At 31.2% G+C, this 11,728-nt stretch overlaps 1 pseudogene; it reads left to right on the top strand.

Annotated features, from left to right (window-relative positions):
- The first annotated feature begins 256 nt into the window (after positions 1-256).
- On the top strand, positions 257-356 carry LOC122100543 (annotated as a pseudogene).
- Positions 357-11,728: the final 11,372 nt, after the last annotated feature.

Raw genomic sequence — 11,728 nt, 5'->3', positions numbered from 1 at the left:
AAAAAGCCAACACCTTTGTACTTCACTATAAATTATTGAAAATATGATCAAATTCCAAATGAAAAAGACTTAAAATTGTCATTGATAAAAAAATGCAAATGTGAGCAATCTGCTGAACAATATAAATTTTTTCACTATTCACAGAATTTTAGGGAAATAAGATCAATAGCATTGTTAGGAACAATAAGGTTTCCTTCTTACAAGTAGGCACCCATGGATATACGCCTGTATAAAGATTGCATCATTAGGATACTACATGCTTCCGCAGCAGGTCTACCTAAATTACAACAATACAGAGATTAACATGGCACTTGCACAAGGATGATATGAAAATTTGTGAAGTATTCCGTAGTTTTCATTCTTCAGATGCAAGAAATGAAAAACAGTTATTAAAAAGTTGATTACAAAATAACAAGTGTAACAACACACGTAATTCATATTATTAAATTTAGTTTGACATCAGTGTATTAAATCTTCACCTCAGAAAGACGTTTACATAGCATAACCTTTACAAAACTTTTGAAATTAGACAACATTGTCATTTTATCCCAAAGAAAAATAATATTACGACCTAGGAAAAAAAAGGAATCTTAAAATGTTTCTATATGGAATACAATCTGAAAGGACACATTAATGAACCTATATATTATAAAATAATATAGAATTCAAAGTATATCTAGGAGAGAATAAAATAAATTATGAACATTATACAAACATAGAATATAGAGTATTTTAAAATATTCTTTTTCAGACAAGCACCAGAAATATTTTAGTTTCTGTACTACTCATTTCAACAGATAAGTTAAAATTATTTCTGATTTAAAAATCACAAACTCTGCAGAAATCATTATACATGTATACAAAAACTCTTGAATACATTTGACACCCATTTCAGGCAATTCACTTGGAAGAATTCCACGGAATTCATGAATTTTTACAGTACGGTATTGGTGTTGCCAGGCGCTGGTTGCTCACTCCTATAAACCTAGCTATTCAGGAGGCTGAGATCTAAGGCTTACAGTTCAAAGCCAGTCTGGTAAGGAAAGTCCGTGAGACTCTTATCTCCAACAAACCACTAGAAAACTGGAAGTGAAGCTGTGGCTCAAGCAGTAGAGCACTCACTTTGAGCTGAAGAGCACAGAGATAGCACCCAGGCCCAGAGTTCAAGCCCCATGACAGACCCCCCCCCAATAAAATAAATTTGCACTTATTTGGATTGTGGAAATATTTTGTATGGACACGAAGGATGGACTTGCATTTTTGAAATTTGAGAAACTTAACCCGACCATTAGGACTTACGAGAACAATTTGTACAGCCTTCTACAATTTCATAGAGGTAGTGATGCATACTTATCCTTTGGGCAATTTCGAATGCAGTTTCTTCTAAGTTGTTCTTCAGGCCTGGTTTTATATAATGGTTGAACAGAAGGAGATCCAGCATATCTTTGCTATCTCAATTCTCAGCCGCAAGATGTAAGGGGGTCAAGAGGCCTTTAGTTTGGGCATTGGTATCTGTATCATGATGAAGTAAGAAAGATGCCATTCTGTTATTATTCCGTATATATGCACTGTGCAGGGGTGTCCAGCCCTCTACAGTTATTGCATTTGCCACTTGAGCCACCAACTCACGGACAATGTCTAAGTGTCCACTGTAGGCTTCCTGATAAAGAGGGGTATACTCATCGTCATCCCTAGTATTCACATGAGTAACCATTTTGGAAAGTAGTCTCTGCAATTGATACCATTCCTCACTTTTTCATCATGTTCCGTGTCTTCATCAGAATTGCCTATCCAGAGACTGAGTGCAAGTGGGAATGAGGTGTCCGTGTATTTCCCTAATAGTTCACGTTGGTTGAACTGTTCAGAAAAATCCAGTGAATTTATTTATGATTTATTTTTCCTTTTTCCATTTTTACTATTCTAAATTATTCTAACTGGGGAGTATGGAATTGATAGAGAGCAGAGGAAAGACCTCCATTTTCAAAGGTACAGACTGATAATATGGAGCAGTGGTGTCTTCATGTGCAACTTATTCTAGGAATGAGAAAAGATGAAATAATGCCTTCTGTATAAATGCTTTGGAAAATGGAAGAGCAGAAAGTGAAATGATCCAACCAAAAATATAAAAGCAACATAAATTAGGATATTTATGGAGCAATCATATTATCTATGAGAACCATGAAAGAGAGAGAGGAAAAGAGAGACAGATGTGCAATGACCTAGCTAGCCACAAAATGCATGCCTCTGATTAGAGGCAAGAGCAAAGATGGAAATAGAATTTATGTATTTACTTGAAATTAGTAATTGCATTTTTAGTAGCCTACATAAAGAGACATAGCTTTGACCAAATTGCAGACAAGAATCTAAATCCTTGATAATTCTAGTAACAGATCTGACTGAAATCAGTTGAATCACACTTTTTCTGTATAATGAAGGAATAGGTCCAGGCTAGGAAAGCAGCTAGAGAAGGCAGGCCAATTGTATCTGTGACAAAACTTTGTGGAAAATGGTATTGAGGATTACTTACTGTTGATCCACTTGCACTGGAAGCATGATTCTCAACTATTGCTTGCAGATCCTCAACTATTGCTTTGATAATTATATTCTTCAAGAAGAAAAAGTGGGATTTAATTGTTAGCAAAGTACTACTAATACATTTTGACTTCTCATTAAGCACCTTCAATCATCAAAAACACATTAAGACAATAGACAAGCCTACTTTTTTTAGATGAAAACAAGTGTCTTTGAAAAACAAGGAATTTAAGTTGTCATGCAAAGGACTTCGATTTTACTACTGCATTATACATTTTTTCTAATGTTGGGTACCAATAAATAATGAATCTATTAGAAAGCTCTTAAACCTCATATGTCAAATCGTGGATTCTCTTATACTATATTATGGTATTTTTTATGTATGGTCTTAAGAAGAAATTTAAATTACTAACTTGAATTTCTGACAGGACAATATCATCACTGTAAATCTTGCTTCTATACTCTCAGTTTTAAATTACTATTTAAGTATGTGCATTAGATAGGTATAGAGAAAAAAGTAGAAGCCACACTGGTGGCTCCTGTCATTAATCCTCGCTAATCAGAAAGATGAAATCTGAGGATTGCAGTTTAAAACCAGAACAAACCAAAAAAAAAAAAAAAGTCCATTAGATTCTGATTTGAAAGAAACCAACAAAAGTTAGAAATGGAGCTGTTGTACAAGCAGTAAATTGCCTTGAGAAAACTCAAACAAAAAAATAACAAATTCTGGGACAGAGCCAGGCCCTGAGTTCAAACCCTAGTATTAGCATCAGGCCACTGAATTAATTAGGTAATTAATTACTTAAAAATACATTAAGTGGTCACATGTGGAGGGGCAGGATGTAACACCCGTAGTGACTGGATTGTGTATTATTTTGTAGCAAGGCAAATTATCATTTGTACTAATCACTAAGATTTTATTTGAACTTTTTTGTACAATAAACCATGAATTTAGCATGCATGTGTATGTGTGTACATGTGTGCACATATATGTATGTGTATATGTGTGCATGTGCTGTTGCAATGTTGCTTGCCAATGTGGACAGGGTGAGGCTAAAAAGAGCTAACTGTTGCAATGTTTTTATTATCATTGTTCTGTCATGTCATTTCAGTTGAACCACCTTTCTGTACATTTTATTTGTCAAATAATAACATCATCAAAATCAAAGCATTTACAACATTAAGTTAGATAAAAGAGATCATTTTCAGCTCTTATTATATGTTAGATGAGAAGATACAGACAAAATTAGGTAGTAAATTATTGCTGTAAGATGACTGTCAGTACAAAAGGTGTATTTGACCTGTTAAATTGGTTATACTTTTAAGATATGCTCATTGAGTGAGTTTGGCCGACTTGACCGAACAGGTATTACTCTCTGCTTATTCCTGGATAAAGTCTTTCCGGATTTCTTTTTTTTTCTGGGGGTCCGTTCATGGGGCTTAAACTCTAGGCCTGGCTCTGTCTCTCAGCTCTTCAGCTCAAGGCTAGCGCTCTGCCCCTTGAGCCACGGCACCACTTCCGGCTTTATTCTTTTTTTTCTTATGTGGTGCAGAGGAATCGAACCCAAGGCCTCATGCATGCAAGGCAATCACTCTACCACTGAGCCACCTTCCCAGCCCTCTTTCTGGATTTCTGTTGGAAATAACTTTCTTTGAAAGATCATATCTATTCTCACTAAGAGATAATCAGCTCCATATTTATTACAGTTGAATATCCCATCAGATTGACTGAAAATCGGCATTGTGGATATGCTTATTAGATATTCATTTCAAAAATGAACGAACAAACAAAAAACATGTGTCTTCTCCATATTGTGGATGTATTTGAATTCGTTTTGTACATGCAAATATGTCTTCAGTAATGGCTCTTTTGTGAGAGTAACTACAGCAATTTTAATAAATAAGGCTTTCTAATATATTTTTCAATAAAAATACCATCCCAAAGCGAATCTTGCAATTTCTGAAAAGCCTTTGACTATTTTAGTATTATTTCAGTTCATTGACTAGAGAGCTAAAGATATTTCTGAAATAAATATTGTTAAGATCTGAAAATGTAAGTGGGTATATAGGCATTTTATGCATCATTTTATGAAAATCCAGTTTTTATGAAACTAAATGAAATAGAAAAAAAGAATGTACCTGAATTTGGTAAGCTAATTAATTATTAGTATAACTTTGTTTTCTATTAACACAGTCCTTTTAATGTAGATGTTGCAATTAAATTATTTCCTTTGTTTCTCTGTACTTCAGTTGTTTTTAGAATCTTTGTAGTTATAGATTAGGATTAATCTTGTGTTTTGTGTCCTACTCCCCAGAAAATGAGTTATTTTCAAGTATCAATAGTTTATAATTGAATCTTCAGTATCATCAGAAATTTTTTAAAATGCAGTAGTTTGATGACTTTTTAAAACAATTGTATTCACAAGTTGGAGAGTCTTTAATTCATGCTTAGGTCTTGGTGTCTATGATTTTTACCCTCTCGTTCCTAACATAAATTATAGGTCAGGCTGCATTTTTGCGTTTATGAAAGGTAAAATATTTATCTGGGGTCAAAGGTGATTTTTATATCAGTCTTGCTTTAATAGTATTTTAAAATAGTACATTTCTCTCAAAATTTTGGGTATAAAAAGTAACCAAAATACTTGTAATGGTAAACAACTTAGGTGAGTTACAATGTGGAAATGATTGGTCCATAAGACCTTCAGTCTGTTTACATTAAGAATTGGACAGGTCATTCTTTCAGTAAGACTGTGTTAAACAGAGATATGGTCCCCAGACAGTGCAGTGTTGAGTCATGGGATAGAATATGATTTCTCCTATTTTGAGTTAGAAATCAAGAATATTACACTTTAGCAGTTTCTTTCACCAGGGAGGTATGAATTGATTATGAACTTGGAGTTTTCATATTACAGTTACCTATTTTCTAAAAAAGATAAACTGAAGTATTATTAGAGTGTACACAATAATTCTGGGAAATTTTCCTAGAGTTAGTAGACTAAGTGCTGGTATTTTAGTCATAAAATAGAATGATACAGTGGGAGATGGGCTAACACTTACCATGTGGGCAATGTTGTACTAGTAACTCCAACTCTGAAGATTTCAATATCACCATCTGAAAATTTAAAACGGAAGTAGTTCCACTTTATGGAATCATTGTGAGGATTAAATTAGATACCATAGATAAATTACTTGGAAAAGCAATCAATAGGCATTTGATATTTCTACTTGTTATTTTATCATGTGATGAATTTTAAGATTTTTGCTGTAATTTTTATATTGTGTCTATTTAGGATATGAAATGTGATATATTGATATTCATTGCATTGGTCACTTTTCTGTCATTATGAGGAAAATACCTGCAAAGAAAATTTCTGAGGAGGATACTATTATGTTGACTTATGGTTTAAGAGAACATAGTTTAAGATCAGGTGTCTCCATTGTTCTTAATTATACTTTTATTAAATAGTTGTTCAAAAGAATTTCCATTCCACAAATCAGTTTATAAGTACAATGTATCTTTACATATCTTTCCCACACCCTTCCAAATCTCACCCTACTTTCTTTTTTTCTAGTTTCATACTATCTGCATTAACTATTATGCCTTCACTCTCTTCCTCCATAACTCACTTTATTCCTTCCCTTTGACTTCCCTTCACATCTCCCAAGTGATCCTTTCCTGGTATTCATTTTGTTGGATTAAAAGTTCAATTGTATAAGAAATTACACCTTTTAAATACTCCTCAGCAAATAGCATGCTTTGGTTAATACTGTTGTGTAAATTTGCATAAAGTTCTAGCTTCCAAATACGCGACAGAACATGGGTCCTTTGTGTCTGGCTCTGACACATATATTTTGCTTTTACAATATTTAATATGTGAATATTTAAAAATTATTTTCTTAATTGTTATGTTTGTTAAATTCAAATAAATTTATTTTTTGTAGTTCTAAACATATATGTCTAAATAACAAATACTTACTCTATTTTTAAGAAGCACATACTTTATTAAGAAAAGCTTCATCACCTGATCACTTTTTTGTAAATATTTGTACTTGAATTAAAAAAAATAATGTTTGAGCTGGGCCTGGTGATTTGTTGCTTCCATTTTCTAGCGATGGTGGGAAATGAAAATAGGGTTTGTGATATAGGAGAGCATGAGAAACTATGAGACCTTATTATAAAAATATCCAGAGTGAAATGATTAGAGATCTAGCCATATCAAGCACTGGCTATCATATACTAAATCTTGAGTTAAAACACTAGTAACATCAATCTTTGTCAAAATAGAAGAATACATGTTTTAAAAATGTTTATTATTTAAAAATTGTTTGCAAAGGTTCACATATCTTCTATTTCTTAATTTTCAATTTACTTAATGTATAAGAATCCAAGTATATTGTGACTATTTTATTTCTACAAAACTTTAAAATAGTACCAGGAATATTATGATTTCATATATTAACATACTTTTACTATTTGTGATAATTTCCTCTTTAATATGATAATATCAATATTCCAAATGAGGGTATGTGGTGTGTGTGTGTGTGTGTGTGTGTGTGTGTGTGTGTGTGTGTGTGTGTTTGTGTTTATGTGGGTTTTGTGTGTGTGTGCTTTGTTTGTACTTTGTAATGCTTGGGAGATCACACCATTGTTCACATATGGTAGGCCAATGTTTTACCACTGAGCTCTACTCTCTAGTTATAATCTAAATAGTGTTTTAAATTATGACTTTTAAATTGTCAATGCTAGTATGTTTTTCCAAAATTATATATGATAAAATGTGATCCACCTTCTATGAAGGTTAGCAATTTTTATTATTATTTTATTGTTACTTTATTGTTATTTAGAATTTTTCCACTGTCTTTCCACTTCCAAACACTTGTGTTTGTTATTGACAAAGATTTTACTTTGCTTCTTTTCTCTCTTCATTCTTTTTCCCTTAGAGTTTACCTATTCTTTCTCTTATTTCTTTGGAAATTAATTATTATATTTCTATTACTATTTCTTTCCATTGTAACAGGTCTATACAATGCTTTATTTTCTATTTTATTTTTCCCATGTTCTCTGACTCCCAGTCCAAACTATTAGGTGGATTAAAAAGTAACTTGATTCAGGACACTTTGATTATTTTCCTCATTCTCTTCTCTGAAGTTTTTCTGTTCTTTGATCCACAATACCAATGATATACAACTCCTATGTGGTCCATCATTCTATCACCTCTCACTCTGCTCTGTTGTACAGCTCAAGTCATTATCATTCAATTTTATGCTATAGAGTTTTTTAAATCTTAACTCATTCCTAAATTAATTTTATTTGCTTCAAGCATTTTCTAAAGACATTTTTCTATATATAATATCTGGGTTCTTGTGTTTTCACAAGGTGCAAAATATGAGTGACTATCAAACATCTAGATATCTCAGTAGAATATTGGTCCATCGGCTCAATAGACTCATATGTAAATTCAAGGAATACAGGTCAGTTAGAACAATCCTGTAAAATGATGTAGCTTGAGCCCTCATACTATTTTTGAATCTTATTACCATGTTTAGTAATGAAGACAACATAGTTTTTCTATAATATCAGATAAAAGAATGTAACAGATTTGTCAAAAATAAATTCTTATGTGTCTAGGGAAGTTGAGTATTTCTTTATATGTCTATTGGCCATCCTTCTTTCTTCTTCAGAGAAGTTTCTCTTTAAGTCTTTAGCCCACATTTTTATTGGGATTAGAGTTGTTTCTTTGAGAATTTTTCTTATGAGATTTGGATTCAAATGTTTTTTTTTTTTTCTTTCTTGCGATTTTTCTTAACATATTTTAAAGATGATTTCTTTGTTGTTTGTATGTCCCTCTTCCACGGTATAATACCTGTTTTCACTGTATTTGATGTTGGTACAATTTGTGGAGGGGAAGTGAAAAAACAAATCGCTTAAATAGGGACACAGGTGGACCCGTTGTGACAATGAGATGTACAAGATGATATGTCGAAAAAAGAACTTTACAACTTTGGCCTGCTGAGGGGCAGTGGGATTGGGGGTGGGAAGATGTGAAGGGATGCGAAGGGGAAACAAAGGAGGAAGCAACAATGCTTGATAAGAAATGTACTCATTACCTTGACCATTAATTATAACCCCTCTGTATGGTATTTTCACAATAAAACAAATACTCAGTTTTACGGTCAATAGATTTTGAAAAGGATCCCATGACTTTATGAAATAAAAATAGAATCTTGTGGTTATATTGGCACTATTACCTCCCTCGATTTAAAGAATGATCTTAGACTACTATCTCAATCCTTATACAAAAATTTAAAATAAAAAATGATTATCAAACTAAATGTGAGATGTAAAAACCTATAAAAGATTAATGTAAAAATTCATGACATTGGATCAGTATAATCAGTAAAGATTTCTAAAAAATGTCATGGAAAGCATTAGTGGTAAAGAAAAGCAAGAATAAACCATATAATATCAACTGATAGCCTTTCATAATTCAAAGGACATTATAACAGGAGTGAAAACATATCCAACAGATAGAGGGCACATATTTGTTAATGCTATCATGTTAACGTTACAATGATTATGTATTTTTATATCTTCTAATGATATATAAATTTTTCCCCGAATGGGATATTTCTTTACAGAACATATGTAAATTGATAGTCAATAGGAAGAGCATATGAAATAAGCTCTTCTTTAGTATCTAAGAATAAATAAAAAGAAAACTCACTAGTATGTCCAAAATATAAAAAATGACTCAAAATATAGTACTGCATTTGTGGAGAAACTGATATACTCCACATAGCAAATCAATTTGTATAACAATGCAATCATTTTAGCAAGCAAGTTTTTAAAAGGTCGAAGAGAATTGCATAGGATCGATCCATTACACTTCTATGAATGTATATAAAGAGAAGTAAAAACTTTTTTGGACAGGGAATGTAGGTCATTGACAGTGCACTTGAGTAGTATGTTTCAGACCCTGGATATAATTCCACAAACAAATTTTGAAAAGACATACTATAAAGGATGTATGCTGGACAAATTCCTGTAAATGAATTTTATATCTATTTTAATGTCTGTTCTAAAATTTACAGCATTTCTAGTTGAAGAAATGCAAGTTTCTGAAAATTAGGCTTGGAAAACCTATGGTTGTACAATTCACTTCCAAAGCACTAAAATGTAAACAATAAAAGGAGATAATATATTGCAAGTGAATTACATGTCAGCAAAAAAAAAAAAAATTGTTAAAAATACTTCACACAAAATGCAGAATACCTAAAAAGATGCTTTTGGTGTTGGCTAAAAACTTTGTAAACTACAGTTTTTAAAACAAAGATGTGATTTCTGTTTATTTTGAGGGTGTTTTCTTTTTATTTTGAATTTATAAATGTATGTGAAGGAGGAGGTTGCAATGCTTGATAAGAAATGTATTCATTATCTTGCCCATGTAATTGTAACCCCTCTGTACAGTATGTTCACAATAAAAAAAATAAAAAATATAAAAAAATGTATGTGATGACTGTAATACCTAGGAATTATGCATCACTTCTAAGTAATTGATAACCTTTTCTGGAAGAAACTTTTAGCAAATGACAGAAGACAGAAATCTATGCATCTGCATTTTATGAAAGCCATATATTACTTGCTCAATCCAATTGCTTTTCTCTACTTTGTTAGGGAAAAAATATTCTCAAGATAAGAGCCAATAGCAGTGAAAAGAATCAAAATACAAAATCATCTTGATTTATTTGTGAAAATAACAAATGAAATAAAGCAATTCCACTTAAGGGAATCCAATATAAGTATATATAAAGATATGCCTGGATGCCAACATCCATTGAATTTTTGAAATTTTAATTTCTATGAACATATGAAAACTAGAACAAGAAAATAAATTTATTTTTTAGAGCAAACCAGACTTAGAATAAATTTCTTAATTGTTTTGAATTACAAAAGAATTGATATCTTTCCTTTGGAAACATTTAAAAATGTTTATCACTTATTATAATTCAAATACCAAGCAAGAGTACTTTTATATAATCATTACAAATATCATTTTATTACTATCATAATATAGAATAAAAGACCCGCCCCAATATACTACCTACCTAACCTTATTCTTAATTCCTAATCATTACCTAACTATCTTAAATAAACTAAATAGTCACATCTTTAACATAGACGTAAACATTCTGTACTTTTACTTAACATTTTTCCAGGGGCATGTATTCATTTTTCTAAGAAATGTTCACAGCAGTTAAAAGATGCTTTTGTGAAATTAATGTGATACATTTTGTTGTTGTTATTGTTGTTTGCTAGGCCTGGGCATTGTCCCTAAGCCTTTTTATGCTCAAAGACAGGACTCTACAATTTGAAGCACAGAGTTAATTCTTATTTTTAGTGGTTAATTGAAGATAATCTAAAAAGTACTTTTCTGTCACTGGCACTTGGTTTGAGGTATTTTTTAATTTTAATTGTTTTAAGATTTTTGTTTCACAATAATGTTCATCATTCTACACATAAATTTAGATATATGTATAAATTTCTGATGACAAATAATCTTTAAAAATGTGTCTTTCTACACATAACATATATATATATAAATGTTATGTGTAATATATATATATATACATATATATATGTATATATATATATATATATATATATATATATATATATATATACATGTTTCTGAAGACAGACTCCTTTTAAAATGTTATGCTACTATTTTTTACCTTTTTCATTTCAAAGATACAAATCCTATTTTTCTAAAGGTTTCCTAGAATAAAATATTATTTCAAAAGAAAGTAGAGTTTATTACTTTTAAGGGAATTTTAGATATACACATGATATTTTAGTAACATTACAGTATAATACTTGAAAAAGTTCTGTCCAAACTCTTAATTATTTGTGTGTAGTGAGGGGGAGAGAGGAAGTTAATTCATACTGGTTAAGAATTTTCAATACTTCCAAAAACTATTCCATAATTTGTTATAAGCACATAGTCGAGCTACCTGATATGGTTTAATTTTTTCTTTGTTTCTTTATTTGTTCTAATTTTTAATATGGATGCAAACACAGTGATAACATTAAAATTATTAATCAAAAGACAAATAATAGCAAAATCATAGACACATATCAGACTTTCAATAATTAGCACTTATGAAGCTAATAATTTTGATGAAGAGGATGATGACC

Source organism: Dipodomys spectabilis, unplaced genomic scaffold, assembly GCF_019054845.1.
Source record: "Dipodomys spectabilis isolate Male_0828 unplaced genomic scaffold, ASM1905484v1 ptg000583l, whole genome shotgun sequence".
NCBI classification, from domain to species: Eukaryota; Metazoa; Chordata; class Mammalia; order Rodentia; family Heteromyidae; genus Dipodomys; species Dipodomys spectabilis.
The sequence above is the reverse complement of the archived record's forward strand: the minus strand, read 5'-3'. Positions and strand labels throughout refer to the sequence as shown.